The sequence below is a fragment of the Podarcis bocagei genome (genome assembly GCF_964188305.1).
Source record: "Podarcis bocagei genome assembly, chromosome: 3".
Lineage (NCBI taxonomy): Eukaryota > Metazoa > Chordata > Lepidosauria > Squamata > Lacertidae > Podarcis > Podarcis bocagei.
The window spans coordinates 4746118-4764635 of record NC_138127.1 but is presented as its reverse complement, the minus strand read 5'-3'; the positions used below and the strand labels follow the sequence as shown (position 1 = coordinate 4764635).

Here is an 18518-nt window from a genome sequence, read left to right as displayed (position 1 = left end):
TTTCTACAGCATAGTGTATTTTAAAATAGGGTTTTAAAGTTTTTAGGGGTTTTTGAATGTTTTATGTAGTTTTGTAGTAGTTTTATGTAGTTTTTATGTAGTTTTGTGGTAGTTTTATGTAGTTTTTATGTAGTTTTATGTAGTTTTTCAATTTCATTGTCCTGCATGGGACAATGACAATAAAGATATATCGTATCATATCGTATATCGTATTGTATGATATTGTATCATATCGTATATCGTATTGTATATTGTATTCAGCATACTGCTTGACACTTTGCAGCTGTGACCCAACCCTTATTGACCAGAGGGCTTATGCTGGTAAATAATATTACTCAGTATATTTGAGGTACAGGTTTTGAAGCTCAGCCTTTTGGGAAATGTACAATTCTGTTTATCTTTACCTTGTCAAAACGTGTTAGGATTTCATATTCCAGACTGTGTGGAAGCAAGTTCCATCTTGCTTGTACAAGCCCAGTACGCTTCTGAACACAATTCAAAGTGTTGGTGCTGACCTTTAAAGCCTTAAATGGCCTCGGCCCAGTATACCTGAAGGAGCATCTCCACCCCCATTGTTCAGCCCGGACACTGAGGTCCAGCTCTGAGAGCCTTCTGGCGGTTCCCTCACTGTGAGAAGCAAGGTTACAGGGAACCAGGCAGAGGGCCTTCTCGGTAGTGGCACCCACCCTGTGGAATGCCCTCCCATCAGATGTCCAGAAAATAAACAACTATCTGACTTTTAGAAGACATCTGAAGGCAGCCCTGTTTATGGAAGTTTTTAAGGTTTGCTGTTTTGTTGTTGTGTTGTTGCTGTTGTTGTTTTGTTGTTGTCGTTGTTGTCGTCATCGTCATCGTCATCATTATCATCATCACCACCACAAGTCTAGAAAGTGTACTTTCAGAAATGAAGCACCACTCTAACCCCAACTTAACTATCTGCCTCACTCAATGACTCACATGGAAAAGTGTGAGATGGGGAGAGATTTTTAGATGATGCCTTAGTTTTAGAGTAAGTATACCTGGCAATTCCCTGTCAGATTTAGCAGAGAACAAAATATCTTCCCACCTAGGATGAATTCATAAATATGTGAGCAGTGGGAGACATGATCATTTCAGATATTAGAAACCTCCCTCCAATTGATTAGTCTAGAGGTCGTAGGATGAATCATGTCTCACTACACCAGGTTTATGCCCACATATGACCTGTTGGCAACACTACTAATGAAAACGTGATATATACCCAGTCAACTTTTTTTATTATTAATGGCATTGTTATTATTACTATTATTAACACCATCTCTAAGCCACTCTTTATCAGTTAAAACCCGTGGGTGGTTTACAACATATACAATAAAGCAATACAATTCAATATATCATTAAAATTATAATTAAAAATCACACCATACCAGTAAAACAGATGGACCTAATCGATTACAGATGGTCTTACCAAGCCCATTTCTCCCAAAATCCTGGGAAAGGAGGTGTATTCTTAGGCAGTGCTAAAAGGATACCAGTTCTTCACTACAGTTCTAAACAGAGAATTTGGAAGCAAAATCCAGTTGATATTACCCCAATCATAAAATGGCCGTGCCCCCCCCCCATTTACGTGATTTTTCACCTGTGCCCCCCTTGGAATATCCCAGGGCCCCCTGGGTGCCATTTGGCCCCTGGATTGGGAAACACTGATCTAAAAATAAAGAAGCATTTTGATTATGACACTACACCAATCTTCTCCTCTCCCTACCACCCCAGTATATCAGGAACTCCAGATGGACAGGAAAGCACAAGCAACGTCAAGGTTGACGTGTCATCGCACTGTAACTTCACAAGAAGGAGCCATTAGCTACCCATCCACTGTTTTGCAGGGTTGTACATTTTGCAGCTGTTTGCCTTCGTCATCAGATGGAGCCCAGCTGGTCCATTCATCCCACCACCAACTGTGATGTTCACCTGAGAGGGAGCCTGATGAGTTAACCATTTCTCTTCTCCTACACCCCCCAACCCCACCCCACCCCTTCCAGGTCTAAAACAAAGCAGGCTAAAAACCAAAAACGGACAACAGAGAAAGTGTCCCAAAGAACCATTTTGTTTTTCTTCAGACACTGTCAAAAGTAGGGGCAAGAGGAACGCAAGCTCTCTTTATTTATTACTGAACAATTAACTTCCACAGCGCTGTGGCCTCCTGGTAATGGACTTGTAATTAAACTAGAGTATGATTTATTGAAGTCAGGAGGGATCTCTCTCTAAAAATAGGCCTGCTTTAGTGTTCGTAACCCCCACCTCTTTCCCTCCCAAAGGGCAGTAAGTTAATAACTTTGCTGAATGAGATGACAAGATCTTCGACTTCCTTACAACAACTGCTTGAACTCCTCAGCTACTCCAGGTTATACTGAAAAGTGAGTATGGCAGCTAGTGTGAAATCAACACATCCAATTTTACACAATATACAGAACCAATTCCAAAGCGGCTCTCTCCCCTCCCTCCCACAAATGACTGAGTATAATATTCAAGGATTCACCCATACCCATAGGCAGATCCATGTGTGACAGCTCTTGGAGAGAGCCTGTGTGGTGTAGTGGTTAAGAGCGGTAGACTCATAATCTGGTGAACCAGGTTCGCGTCTCGCCGGAAGCCATCGCCACTTTTCCTTGCTTCTCTGGCAGAGGCAGGGGTGGGCAAGTGGAATTCTACAGTCCAAGGCAGCTGCCTTAGTCCACCTAATGAGTGGTCAGATGTTTTAGCCCCTAGGAGACCCTGCTTCAATGGACCAGTGAAATATCTCACACAGAGACGCACACACACAGTTCATGCAATGTTGGAATATTCTTTTGATCATAGAATCCAAATTGTAGAGCTGGAAGGGACCACAGGAGCCAGTGTGGTGTAGTGGTTAAGAGCGGTGGACCCGTGATCTGGTGAACTGGGTTCTCATCCCCACTCCTCCACATGCAGCTCTGGGTGACCTTGGGCTAGTCACACTTCTCTGAAGTCTCTCAGCCTCGCTCACCTCACAGAGAGTTTGTTGTGGGGGAGGAAGAGAAAGGAGAATTTTAGCCGCTTTGAGACTCCTTCGGGTAGTGATAAAGCGGGATATCAAATCCAAGCTCCTCCTCCTCCTCCTCTTCTTCTTCTTCTGGGTCCCACATCCACATCCACTCCCATCCCCCACTCCATTCACACAGTAGGTTCACCCTTGCCTGTATTCAGGGTATAATAGGATTTAATAACTATTAGGCATGAGTGACCTGTTTGCCAACTTCCAATTTGATAGCGGAAAAGACATGTCTAGATATCCATAAACTTTCTATAGTTGCATGAAACCCCTTGTCACCACCACATCTTGTCCTACTCGTGGGTGGCACTGTGGTCTAAACCACTGAGCCTCTTCGGCTTGCCAGTCACAAGGTCAGCAGTTTGAATCCCTGTGACAGGGTGAGCTCCCATTGCTCTGTCCCAGCTCCTGCCAACCTAGCAGTTCGAAAGCACACCTGTGCAAGTAGATAAATAGGTACCGCTGCAGTGGGAAGGTAAACAGCGTTTCCCTGCGCTCTGGTTTCCGTCACGGTGTCCCGTTGCACCAGAAGCGGTTTAGTCATGCTGGCCACATGACCCAGAAAGCTGTCTGTGGACAAACGCCCGCTCCCTTGGCCTGAAAGCAAGATGAATGCTGCACCCCATAGTCATCTTTGACTTAACCATCCAGGGGTTGACCTACTGAATGAGGTTGGTGCCAAAACTGCAAAAAATTGACAGCTTTAAGAGAGCAACTGGGGGAAATGGAAACTTCCCATTACCCCATTGCCATTATTAATCCATAGCCAAAGGCTTTTAAATGAAACCTCAAAATTTGAAAAGGAGATGTTAGGGAAAAAAGACTAAATTGCTTTCTAAAATGCATCAACTAATATTAGAATGGCATATGAAAGACAAACAGTTCAAATCAGTTATGATACACTGGGCGAGGGACTTTGGACATAATATACAACTTGCAGCATGGGAGAGGTTTCGGAACTGGGATTTAAAGTTTGCAGCATGTTATACTCTGAAAGAAAATTATTTGAAAATGATATATCACTGGTACTTAACCCCTAGCAAATTAGCTAAAATGTATAAAGCAAGGTCAAATGCATGCTGGAAATATAAGGAAAAAGAAGGCACCTTTTATCACATGTGGTGGACCTGTAAAGTAGTAAAAGAATTTTGGGAAATGATATATAATAAACTGAAAAAATGTTTAAAATAACATTTTCTTTTAAAAAAAACCACAAAAAACCCTGAAGCTTTTGTCATAGGACTTCTAAGTGCTAAAATACCAATGGACCAGTAGAGACTATTTATGTATGTGACCACTGTTGCCCGGATGTTACTAGCCCAGAGATGGAAAGAAGATACAGTCCCTACCAGAGAAGAATGACAGATTCAATTGATAGACTATGCTGAAATGGCAAAAATGACTGGAAGAATTAGGAAACAGGAAGACCAAAATTTTAATAAGGAATGGGGAAAATATATAGTTTATCTTAGAAATCATGGAATGATACTTGTAGTTGAATGTTGGACTACGGTTGTAATGGAGATCTAATAGAACTAGATTAAGAGAGAAGATGCAGGAGGGGAAAAGTTAACACAAGGACCCACAAAGAGGATGAGGGAAGTCCATGGGAATTTATGGAATTCTCTTTTTGTTTTGGTAGTTTGACGGCTGTTTGTAAATTTCAAAAACTGAAAATTAAATAAATTTATTTATTTATTAAATCTATAGCCAATCTAGCCAGCTAGATATTTATTTTTTAAGTCATTGTATTGTAGTGGCTAGAGCATCAGACCTGGACTTGGGAGAGACCAGGGTTCTTAGGCATGAAGATCAACTTGGCCCAGTTTATGGTACAATTCTGAATACTCTTTCCCATTCAACCATAATATTTTCAGTGAGACTCGAAAAGAAGCTGTGTACTTTCTTAAATATTCCTCACTAACTCTCCATTCTGAAGTGTACAGTATTTCCAAACAGCTAACCCCGAGAGAGAGAGAGAGAGAGAGAGAGAGAGAGAGAGAGAGAGAGAGAAGGAAATACTTATCTTCCAAGGGATATTACCCCAGTCTGAAACTGTGGTGAAACATACAGAAAGGTCAGAGGGAAAATTGCTGTAAAGTTGTTTATCTGCAACACAGGACTCTCCCGGTGGGGTTTTGTACTAGGCTTAGCTGGTTCCAATCAAGGAGTTACTAGTGGATGGAAGGCTGAGAAGCAAGCTGCTGATTTGCTAACACTGAAAGAACTAGAAATAATTTAATTCCTAAGTGAGTGTAAACCACAGTGATTCATACATACTCGCTTCTGGTTTGCGGTCTCCATTCTGGAGAAAATCCATCTTTTCCCCCTTCAATGACAATAGAGACAGAAGGTCCACTGATTCATAATACTAACAACATGAGACCTAGCAACTTTTCAGCTGGAATTGATTTTGATAGCTTGGAAAACATTGATCTTTGGGATGGAATGGGGGGGGATGGGAGAAATAAGATCCCAAGAAATATGTTGGATGGAAGTCAAATGTAAAGCAGCTTTTCTAACTGTTACACAAATAGCCATTATTCAGAATTGCTGTTCGTTCTTTCCTTGGAGAAACTAACTGGGAGAAGCTAACGCAGCAAGAATTAATCATCATAATAATATAAATCAAGCTGCTAGATCTTGCAGGGAGAAATACTGGAATCTTAGCAACATTCCCCCCACCCCCGGGATCTCATATATAATTAGTTGGACGGAGGCAAGCAATCTCATAATACATTTTTGCCGCAATACAATAATAAGTGATTTACAACAAGGCAATCCACAGGTGCCCTAAGCCACTTAAGATATCTTAGAGCCCCTGATAGCCACAGCCCTAAGTTGTTTAAAGCACAAGAGCTTCCCATTAAGTAGCTGGTGGGATGCAGCCAACACTTAAAGGCTGCTCAACAATCCCTTTAATAGGTTTGGAACTTTTGATCTATCGTAGGATACCGTTTTAGTCGTAGCATTTTGTAACCTGCACTTCAGCCAAAAGGCTCCTAGAGCAGCTTACATATACCAAGAATGTCACTGGCCACAGATTTACACACGACACAAAAATGGGGAAAGGGACAGAGAGGCTTATTGAACAGCTGGGTTCAACTGCAGCACAAACTGGTTTTGCAGAGGAAGCCAAACGGTCCAAAGTCACTGAGAGAGCAGCCTCGGATCAGAATGAGAGGGATCCAAATGGATTCACTGAAAAGCTTCAAGAGATCAGAGGGTGTGGGGTCATGAAAGGACCATTTGTGGATTGCTGTGATAATAGTTACACTCAGTTCAGATAGGATGGACGTGTTGGCAGCTGGGAGTATTGAGTGATTTTGAGACAGTGGCATTCATTGCCAATGGTGGAATCCCAGTACAGTGGTACCTTGGGTTACATACACTTCAGGTTACATACGCTTCAGGTTACAGACTCCGCTAACCCAGAAATATTACCTTGAGTTAAGAACTTTGCTTCAGGATGAGAACAGAAACCGTGCAGCAGCAGTGCGGCGGCAGTAGGAGGCCCCATTAGATAAAGTGGTGCTTCAGGTTAAGAACAGTTTCAGGTTAAGAATGGACCTCCAGAACAAATTAAGTTCTTAACCCGAGGTACCACTGTATAGGTTCCAATGAGTAAAAGGTAAAAGGTAAAGGACCCCTGAATGGTTTAGTCCGGTCGACTTCCGGGGAGGTGCCTCCAGTAATGGCTGAATTCCTCTGATCGGGAGGAATTTGCCCCGTGGGAATTTGGGTCTGGCCGCCACAGCGAAGGCGGAGACCCACAAAAAATCACAGGCGGGAGAAGCCTGTGAACGTGGGATTCGGCGGGCACCTTTTGCGCCTCCCCTACTCGCGGGGAAACCCGGTTTCGGGGATCCGGAGCGACGTGGGGTGAGCGGCGCGGTGCTTCGAATTGTCTGCTTCTTCCACAGAGCGAAGTCGCATAGCTGTTGCCGGAGAGCACTGACTTTTTCCTGTGGACAATTTGACTCTGAAGTAATTACCCGTGAGTAGAGCTGAAGTGGGAGAATTGGATTTTTAAACGTTTAATTTGGCATCGAAACGGGGAGGTTCAATACAGGAAGTCCGTCTCCCCTTTTGTAAATAAACTAAAGCAATTAGCCTGCAAGCTGAAGTTTTGGAAAGCCTTTTGTAAAAGACTAAATCTCCATCATCAAAGAACTAACCCCCCCTTTGGAGACAGGAGAAGAGGGGGGGAGTGGTGGACTGAATATGCCTGTAGGAGTGAGTCAAGAGAGTTAAAATACCGCCGTTCTGACCCTGAAAATGGGCTGCTAGCAGGATCAATGTCTTTTGGAATGTTCATTGACAGCGATTAGAACGTTCATTGACAGGTAGCTAAACAAGAGAATACATTGTTTCTACTGTCTCCGGCTGTTCTTAAAAAAAAAAGGAGTAAAAGTAACTGAAAACTGAAACTAACTTTGGATTATTGGAACTGTGTTTAAAAGAGGATTTTACTGACTAATACAAATAGAAACTGTTTTCCCCTAGTGGAAGCTTTTGAAATTGGTTGCTTTACAGGAGCTGAGCTAGGGGAATTTCCAGCTGCAAGATAAAAAATTGTGAGACTCTGGGATTGACCTTGAATCTCTTAAGTGTTATGGGAAATGGAAAGGAAAAAACAGACGGAATGTCGACAGAAGAGGCCTTAGCGGTCATATTAGTGAAAATAAACGATTCGCTGGAACAGCTTCACAAGAAAACAGACATGATAAATGTGAAAGTGGATGCTGCAAATATTAAAATAGACTTAATTGTAGAAAGTTTAAATAATCTGGGACAAAAGGTGAATACCAATACAGAAACCATCCAGAAATTGATACAGGAATCTACTTTGATACGGCAAACTGCGGATGAAGTCAAGGAGAAAACCCTTGCTGCTGAATGTAAAGCAATACAACTGGAGAGAGAGTGAGTCCCATCCATACAAGGACAACTTGATAAACATAAGCTGACATTTGTTATGATTGAACTTAAAGAGAAACAGATGAATTTGAGGATCAGAGCCCTACCTGAGGAAAAGGAAAGCTTGACAGAGTCTCAGGAGGAGACAGGACTAACATCGGTTGAGAAGGAGAGGTATTTGGGGGTTAGTATGACCGCCAGAAATGTGAATTTATTCAAGGATAACTGTGAAGGACATTGGATTGAAGAGAAGGGGGATTTGGAAATATGGATATATCTGAAGTTGTTATTGTTGGGCCGAGTTGCTGTAGTGGGGATGAGGGTTGCTGTGTTGTCGGGGATGTTGCTTTTGTTTCAAACATTGCAAGCTTTGGATGGGATGGATTGTTTCAGGAGGTGGCAGAGGGACATCTCTAGATTTGTTTGGCAGGGCAGGAAGCCTCAAGTAAAATTTAAGATATTGACGGATGCCAAAGAAGGAGGTGGACTTGCCCTGCCAGACCCCTAAACTTTGTTGTGAACCATCTGCTTTTTACTGGCTGAGAGAATGGCTGCTTCTTGAAAGCACTGAAGTGTTGGATAATGGCAGATGAAGTTGATGGACTATATGGAATTGGCGGAAATGACTGGCAAGATCCGAGACCAGGGAGAAGAGTCGGGGGAAGAAGACTGGAAAAAGTTTAAAAACTATTTATAGAAATATTGTAAAATTAATGAATGTTAGAAGAATGTTGGAATGAAGTTATATGGCTTTAGTAGAAATGTTATAAATAATTAAGTATAAATAGATTAATAGAAAATTAAAGGAAAAAATAAGGCAAGAATGTGTTAAGATAATTATAGGATAGAAAACAGAGGAAGATGGAAAGGAATTGCTGAAACAATTAATAGAAGTAGAATACAAAAAGGGAGGTGTGAGGAGGTCGTTGGAAATAAGCGAATGAAAGATAAGATATTGAAAATGTTTGAGGTGTTTTTAAATTGTTTTTGTTTGTTTTTGTTTTGTAGTGTTTTTGTATTGTATTTGTATTGTTCTTTTTTTTCTTTCTTGTTTGTAGTGTTGTGTTGAAACTGTTCAAAAAGTAATAAATATCATTTTTTTAAAAAAAAGAATGGTTTAGTCCAGTCAAAGGCAACTATGGGGTTGCGGCGCTCATCTTGCTTTCAGGCCGAGGGAGCCGGCGTTTGTTCACAGACAGCTTTCTGGGTCATGTGGCCAGCATGACTAAACCGCTTCTGGCACAATGGAACACCATGACGGAAACCAGAGCACACAGAAATGCCATTTACCTTCTCATTGCATAGGTACCTATTTATCTACTTGCACTGGCATGCTTTCGAACTGCTAGGTTGGCAGCTAGGACAGCAACGGGAGCTCACCCCGTCCCAGGGATTTGAACTGCTGACCTTCTGATTGGCAAGCCCAAGAGGCCAAGTGGTTTAGACCACAGTGCCACCTGCATCCCTGTGGACGCTGGTGACTGCTGGTACTGATGGCACAGAAGGTTAGGAGGCCAGCAGTAGATGAAGCCAGAGCCAATGACAGGGGGGATCAAACTAATTCTAATTTTGTAACAGAAAAGTGGGTAATTAACGGTGCAATTCTGTCTGAAACATGGCTACTCAAAAGCAAATTCCATTGTGCTCAATGGGCTCCCTCAATCATAAATATGTGTAGGACTGAGTTCAATAGGACTTACTCCCTGCTGAGTATGCACAGGATTGCAGACAGAGTTCTATTTTTATTTTTAAGGCAAGCAAGTCCCAGATCGTATATTTTTAGAGATAATGCTTGTACAGGGGATGACCAGGCCGCTGTCACCACACCATTCCACCATGTTCTTCAAAGAACATATGAGTCAGGGTCTTCACACAAATGCCCTGTTGATCAGAAAACCTTCTCATGCTCTTTCTTTCACTCAAAATGTATCGGATGACTCAAGAAGGCGCACTTTTTCACAAGCATTTCCAGGATTGCGAAAATGGGAATTAACAAAACGTTTGCTCGTGAATACAGTGGTACCTCGGATTAAGTACTTAATTTGTTCCGGAGGTCCGTTCTTAACCTGAAACTGTTCTTAACCTGAAGCACCACTTTAGCTAATGGGGCCTCCTGCTGCTGCCATGCTGCCGGAGCACGATTTCTGTTCTTATCCTGAAGCAAAGTTCTTAACCTGAAGCACTATTTCTGGGTTAGTGGAGTCTGTAACCTGAAGCATATGTAACCTGAAGCGTATGTAACCCGAGGTACCCCTGTAACACTGAACACAGGCACAAGCTGCTTCCACAAGTGCTTGTGTAACAGAGCACGCACTTGCCAACTTGTACAGCTCAACTTTTGTGTACACAAGGACATGGTTCGTACACTCATTGAACATTACACAAACATACAGTTCAACTATCTGTGTACATAGTATACAGATTGTACACTCATTGAACATTACATAGTCGAATAACTGTGCAAGCATACAGCTCAACTGATCATTAATGTGTGAATGCTTCTAAGAAAAATATGAATAATCCTAGAATTTGCAGCACAGAGGGGTTGCTTCTGTGGAGTCTTTCTAGTTCTTCTTCTTCTTCTTCTTCTTCTTCTTCTTCTTCTTCTTCTTCTTCTTCGACACTGCCATTGAACTCTTACAGTAAACGAAAGCCTTGAAGAAACTCTTGTTACAAGCCTGTAACATTCATGTTTATTTCTGTTCCGAGTACCTAAATCTATATAACCTAAAAGTTTACTGTCAGGACTGTAACCCTTAATGGCCCAATAAATGCACAAGAGCATCATGCTTTGGATTTGGCACATTGCAGATACCCATTATCACCTTGTGCCTCCTCAGAATATATTCTTGTGCCTTCCCTGTTTCACTCCAGGGGCTGAGAAAATGGATTTTAAAAGGATCTACATCATTTCCATTGAAATCTATGGGAGTTGGAGGCAGGAGGCAGAATACAGGCCATAAACTTTTACCACAAGCATCTGGGCACAATTTTCTTTTAACAAACAGAATTCAGAGTTTGTATAACAGCTGCTGTGGTAACTAGGAGGACTTTATAGCAGCCTTTTTTATGCTGTGCTAGCAATAACCACCTACTTTTATAGGGAAAGTGTAGTCATTTCCAGCTGGTGACCTTCGTGTGCTGGACACCTGTCCAATAGGAATTGGACTGAAACCCTCAGCACATTTGAAGCAAGGGAGGGAAGACTGTCATCAAGGTAACAGCTTTTATTTTGGGACTCGGAAGTGACCTCTAAATCTATTTGTTCCAGGATAACATCATTTTCCGATAAACCTTGGCTTCTCTACTGGGATTCACTACTAAGCTCTACAGCTTCAAATCTAGGGGAAATGGTTTGGGTTTACGATAGCAACTTGTATAACACTGCAAGATGGGTGGGGTGGGACCCCACAGGAATCTCCTCTTTAATGAGGAGACGTTGAGCTTACAGATGACATAAGTTTGCTGTCCCATTTCCGCAGAGATGCGCAAGCCAAAACAAATTATCTTGGAGGTGCACAGTTAATAAAGTTGAGAATCAACACTGGGAGGAAGAAAAAAAATAAACTCTGCAGGCATAAGAAAGATCAAATCTCAAGAAGCGCCAACAACTGCTCTTTCTTTCTTTTCTTTTCTTTCTTGTAATTGAAGACGGAAAGGTCCAACATTTTGTGTATCTTGGTGGCAATGCAAACAAAACAGGTGGAACGGATGAAGAGATTAAAACCAGGAGACCCAAAAGCCAGCCACACCTTTGCGAGTGAAAAGTCAGCCTGGAGGAACAGACTTTCCCCCTCCAAACTAAACTGTGACTGTTTAATAGAGATGTAAAACCTTTCCTTTTATATAGTGCTAAAACTTGAAGACTTATTAAGCCTTTGCTTTTTAAACCCCGAGGTTTCCTTTAAAAATAGCCAAAAAAACAAAACGACCATATTCCATTGCCAGAAATATTTTTTTAGGGGTGAAGAAGCAGTGACGGCTGCGCCATCACACATCCTGGTTCACAATTCAGCCTACATTTACATACTCTACACGGGTTGCCAAAAATCGTAAATTCTTTAGAGGAATTGTTTATAATGTATAGGTAAAGGTAAAGGGACCCCTGACAGTTAAGTCCAGTCGCGAACGACTCCGGAGTTGCGGCACTCATCTCGCTTTATTGGCTGAGGGAGCCAACATTTGTCTGCAGACAGTTTTTCTGGGTCAGGTGGCCAGCATGACTAAGCCGCTTCTGGCACAACGGAACACTGAAACCAGAGAAGCGCATGGAAATGCCGTTTACCTTCCCACCGGAGCGGTACCTATTAATCTACTTGCACTTTTTGGCGTGCTTTCGAACTGCTAGGTTGACAGGAGCTGGGACCGAGCAATGGCAGCTCACCCCATCATAGGGATTCGAACCGCCAACCTCATGATCGGCAAGCCCAAGAGGCTCAGTGGTTTAGACCACAGCGCCACCTGCATCCCCAATGTATATGTAGTAAAGAACATAATATTGCAGTATATTGTAAGAAATTCAGCTCAGTGCACATTTAAACATGAATCTACCTAATTCACACTTTCAAAATAAAAATAAAAATATATGAACTGAAACACAGGCATCCTTTGAAATTTTCAGTTCCTCGAATTTTGCAATGTCGTTCTCTAGCTGAGTAGTATGTACAGAAATGCACACACTAAGGTAAATTGTGTGTAAAAATACATAAGATCATAAAAACAACATACAAAATGTATCATTTATTTATTTCGGCAATTGAGATACTGCTTAATTAGAATTGTCTCTAAGCTATGAATAAGGTATACAATACAATTAAAATTAAAGCTGGTTAAAGTGATAGAATTGGACTTTCACTAAATTGGGAATGGTGGCTTGCGAATGTGGGTATATTAGGCAAAATTGCACACAAACATGTGCATATTAGGAGTATGTCACACTAAAGTGATGATGGATTTTAATGAGGATTTTTTTAAAAAACTTAAAACTGATGTAGGAATGCAGGGAAATGGGTTTAAGATTGGGGAAGTGAGGTATGTATATGTAGCTATTTTTCTGTAAGACATTTGGCCAAGGATAGATGGATCAACCTCTTTGTAGTACAAGTAAGTTTTGCATGTGCTCATGAAGTTTTTTAAAAAACAAAAAAAATATACTGTCCAAAAATTGCATTTAAATTGTACACATTTCCAACAGAAAATATGCATTTTGCTATAAACCTTCCCCCCAAACACACATTTTACACTTATTATCTCCCTAAAGTATGCCATTTCGTATGCTTTTCTGTTCATTTCCCCCAAATAAACATTTTCTGTGAATGTTGTTCTTGCCAAATATGTGCATTTTTGCACATATTTTTTTAAATGGAGTTGCATCGCAAAATCCAGAGATGCGCATAGTGCCATTGAGAACAGTGTCCAATTCATGCATTAATCCAGGAATTGAAAAACAGCTTGGTTCACATGAACCAAAAGTAATTCTCCTCCATCCTCATGTGCTTGGTCCTCAGTGATTCACTCATTTACAAGCGCATCAGAATTGTTTAGGGATTTTTGACTGCCCTACGACATTTTTTTTTAAAAAAAACTCTCCAAAGTCTGAAAATGGGATTTTTTTGTATCATAAGGTAAAGGTAAAGGGACCCCTGACCATTAGGTCCAGTCGTGGCCGACTCTGGGGTTGCAGCACTCATCTCGCTTTATTGGCCAAGGGAGCCGGTGTGCAGCTTCCGGGTCATGTGGCCAGCATGACTAAGCCACTTCTGGTGAACCAGAGCAGCGCATGGAAACACCGTTTACCTTCCCACCAGAGTAGTACCTATTTATCTACTTGCACTTTGACGTGCTTTGGAACTGTTAGGTGGGCAGGAGCTGGGACCGAGCAACGGGAGCTCACCCCGTCGCAGGGATTCGAACCGCCAACCTTCTGATCGGCAAGTCCTAGGCTCTGTGGTTTAACCCACAGTGCCAGGAACATAGAAATCTGCCTTGAGTCAGACCATTGGTCCATGTAGCCCAGTATTGTCAACACTGACTGGCAATGACTTTCCATGGTTTCAGTCAAGGCTCTCTGCTATCCTTTCCCGGAGATCCTGGCAATTGAACCTAGCACTTCCTGTATGTGGAGCAGATACTCTTTCACTCACCTCAGACACTCCAAGTGTCCCTATTTATGAGGGACAGTCCCATATTTACAGAAACTGCCCCAGTTTCTGATTTGATCCCACAATGTCCTATTTTCCTTAGGATGTCCCTATTTTCATCAGAAAAATGTTGGAGGGTATGGAGTTATGCGACCCCCGAGTCAAGGAGATAAGTTACGACACAAATTTTCGAAGACATCTTAAAGCATAGGGATTTTTTTTTTTAATGTTTAATGTTTTGTTATGTTTTTATATATGTGACTAGAGTGGCTGAGGCAATCCAGTCAGATGCCTTTGAAGGTGACTGGGAAACTACAACTAATCCAGAATGCGGCAGCTAGACTGGTGACTGGCAGTGGCCACCAAGACCATATAACACCAGTCCTGAAAGACCTACATTGGCTCCCAGTATGTTTCCAAGCACAATTCAAAGTGTTTAAAGCGCTAAATGGCCTCAGGCCAGAATACAGGAAGGAGCGTTTCCACCCCCATCATTCAGCTCCGAGGGCCTTCTGGCAGTTCCCTCACTGCGAGGTTGCAGGGAACCAGGCAGAGGTCTTCTCGGTAGTGGTGTCCACCCTGTGGAACGCCCTCCCATCAGATGTCAAGGAAATAAACAACTATCTGACTTTTAGAAGACATCCCTGTTTAGGGAAGATTTTAATGTTTGATGTTTTGTCATGTTTTTAATATTCTGTTGGGAGCTGTCCAGAGTGGCTGGGGAAATTATTGTGTTGTTGTTGTTGTTGTTGTTGTTGTTGTTGTTGTTGTTGTTGTTATATAAATATTATGGTTATGATTATGATTGTGATTGAATAGGACGTCCCTATTTTCATCAGAGAAATGTTGGAGAGTATGCTTAGGTATTGTCCTTCCCATATATGTGGTGTAAATAAAGCTTAATGATAGAAAACATCACTCCAGCACAAAGCAAACTAGGGTATACATGCAATAGAATGCAGTAATTTTCTCCCTTGCTTGAACAGGCTTCTGGTTAGGAAGGAGGCCATCTGAAAGCAAATCTGAAAACAGGACAGGCCTCACAGAAGGTGGAATGCACTCTCCTATGATGGAAAGGGGGATTAGCAGCGGAAAAGTTGACAAAGTTAAAGGCTGCTGCCGTAGAAAACAATTAACCTAAGAGGGGGACATGGGACCCTCTACATTGCCGATGAGAGGAACATTTAGTTCTTGTCAAAATGAGAAATTGCATATAAAATGAGGAGGTATGATTTCCTACACCTGCAAAAAATGTCATTAAAAATACTTTGCCTCTTTTCCTTGGTGTATACTGATGAATGCCTGTTTTTACTGGATGAGGTCTTTGATGAGACAGAGTGGGTGGGCAGGCAGTGTTTTCCAATAGTAGAACTTATTCTATGAGCAAAAATTAGTAATAATAATGCTGCAATCTTCAGTTTAAACTTACACCTTCACTACACTGGCTCGGAAATATTCCCCTCTATATCACTTTTAGACAACACGTCAACACAAGTAAAATTTCATAACTTGCTCCCCAGCTTGACAATGATGCATCGGTTATGTTGCCAATCAGCAACTCGAAACTTTCCCCCTTTGCGAAAAAGCAATTATTCTGAAACTACCAGCAAAGTGAGAACCTTCCACGTAGAAAAAGAAAGGAAGGAAAGAGGAGGGAAGCCATGCAGGGAAGGTGTGAATTCTTATTCTTCAGCATGTCAGGGGTCTATTTTTGCCAAAGCTAATATGCTGAGATCCATATGATTTAAGTGATTGGCAATTCTGGAATGTAACATTCAGGAAAGCAAGCAGGAGGAAACGTCCTGGAGATTTTGCCAAGTGGAGGAATGTCGATTTTGCTCAGGGCGAGTTTGACCGAGGTGGGGCAATAGGATGGGTATGGGGATATAGCTGCCCCACAAAAAAAAGAAAAAGGGTTCGGAAGAGAATTCAGCCACACTCCCCAAAGGACTTATGCTGGAGTTTTCACAGTAACTTAAGCATTCCAATAGAAGAGTCAAGATGGGCTATATTCCATTTGCAGCAGAAGAAGGGAAACTTTTACAGCCCATGGGATGCGTTCCTTCATGAGAAGCCTTCTGGGTACCACATGCCATTGGTGAGTGGGATACAAAATTTGGCGTATCCCACTCACCATGACCGTAAAATTGTACAGTATCTACACTCCAGCAGTGATGTATGGGGTGTTAGGTGGAGACACAATGTGCTCCTTCTGGGGTAGTCTGTCCATCTTTGGTCCCCATCTTGCACTCAGCTCTCATCAGTGGCTCCTAGAAGCTGACAGCATGTGATAACTGCCCCACCCCGGGAAATGAATTCAATTGGCCAGCTAAACCAGGTGAGAGTAGCCAATGGGTCTCAAATCTTCGGTGAGTTAGAGGCTTCCCCCTGCATGCGAAGACAAGCTGCGGTGGATTGAGCGGACAAGACCAATAGTGGGTCAAGAAGGTAGAATATTAATCAGCCCAAGGCCTGGTTCAAGAGGAACATTTTTGCCTGGCACCTAAACATATATAGTGAAAGCACCATGAGAACCTCCCTGGGGAGAGTGTTCCACCAACAGGGAGCCACTATAGAGAAGGCCCATTCTCACGTTGCCGCCCTCTGGGCCTTTCGTGAAAGAGGCACTCAAAGACGGGCCTCTGGTGATGATTGCAGGGTCCAAGGCAGTTCATATGGAGAGAGGCGGTCCTTCGGGTATTGCGGTCCTGAGCTGTCTATGCTTTAATTACCTCTAATGATCTCTTTTGAATTATGGTGCTGGAGGAGACTCTTGAGAGTCCCATGGACTGCAAGAAGACCAAACCTATCCATTCTGAAGGAAATCAGCCCTGAGTGCTGACTGGAAGGAGAGATCATGAAGCTGAGGCTCCAATATTTTGGCCACCTCATGAGAAGAGAAGACTCCCTGGAAAAGACCCTGATGTTGGGAAAGATGGAGGGCACAAGGAGAAGGGGACGACAGAGGAAGAGATGGTTGGACAGTGTTCTCGAAGCTACCAGCATGAGTTTGACCCAACTGAGGGAGGCAGTGGAAGACAGGAGTGCCTGGTGTGCTCTGGTCCATGGGGTCACGAAGAGTCAGACACGACTAAATGACTAAACAACAACAACAACAATGATCTCTGGTATGCAACCAGTCTGATAAGCAGCAATGAGTCTCCGTCAGCTTTATGTAAGTTTATTTACAAAGAAACAAATACATCCACAGCAAAGCTTCCTACCATCTCTCAGCAAAGGAGTTGCTCAGTCTGACTCAGAATCCTTCCCCCAACAGGAAGGGCGCCAAAACCGTGCCTTTCTCCTTCCCCTCTTCTGCAACTCTCTGAGCCTCTCCAATCTCCTAGTACTGAAAGTCTGGCCTTCCCCCTCCCCATTCTCAGTGGACACTGTCTCTGTCTTTCACTCATCTGTTGGCTGGCCAGCTTTGCTCTGGCTGACTTTCAACTCTCCTTCACCCCAAGAACTAACAGTGTCTTGCCTGGGAAGAAGGGGCCCCGAGCTGTCTTCTCTAAGACAGACAGCTCTCGGCTAAAGAGTTGTCAACTTGCTCAATTTCCAAGGCTGGCCCTTCTGCTGTGCCCTGGAGTGGCACGTTCCTGACATTACTCACCTCAAGTCAATGGGACAGGGCAAGCTATGAACCTAAATAAACAGGAACATAGGAAGCTGCCCTTTGCCAAGTTGGACCATTGATCCCTCTAGCCCAGTACCGCCTGACTTGCAGTGGTTCTCCAGGTGTTCAGAAAGGGTTCTCTGCTATTCCTTTCTGGAGCACCAGGGACTGAACCTGGGACCTTCTGCATGCAATGTAGATGTTCCACAGCTGAGCTACAGGCATTCCCCATGGATGAACCTGAACGAATAAATATCCATGTAATGGAGAACTGGTGAATTCACAAAGAATGGGACACGCCTGATTGCCAGAGGTCACTAATTCATCTGACTATATACCAAATAGTTTCAGCAAGTACTGAAATGAATAAGCACCAGCTAACACGGAAACCTATGCCAGTGATATATGATGGATTTTTCCACAGCCAGTCCCTTCTTATTAAAGATGTAAATCACTATGGAGTAATTTACAAAAGTGCAAAAAAAAGGAGAAAGGCACATAGTTTATAAGGTGGACATTTCTAGAAAAAGAAAGAAAGAAAGAAAGAAAGAAAGAAAGAAAGAAAGAAAGAAAGAGGGAAAGAAAGAAAAGTACAGTGGTACCTTGGTTTTCGAATGTCTCGGAAGTCGAACATTTCGGTTTTCCAATGCCAAAAACCCAGAAGTAAATGCTTCCATTTTCAAACATGCCTCAGAAGTTGAACGGCTTCCACTGAGGGTTTTTTTCTCTTCCAATTTTCTCTATTAAATTTGCAGACTGCCTCGGTTTTTTAATGTTCCAGAACTCGAAC

The 18518-nt window shown here is 42.6% G+C and overlaps 1 long non-coding RNA gene across 1 annotated transcript; it reads left to right on the top strand.

Moving 5' to 3' along the window:
* The first annotated feature begins 254 nt into the window (after positions 1-254).
* On the top strand, positions 255-15256 carry LOC308583139. The gene is made up of 4 exons (XR_014006078.1): positions 255-321; positions 2298-2396; positions 11624-11780; positions 15099-15256. It is a non-coding gene; the product is annotated as an uncharacterized lncRNA (long non-coding RNA).
* Positions 15257-18518: the final 3262 nt, after the last annotated feature.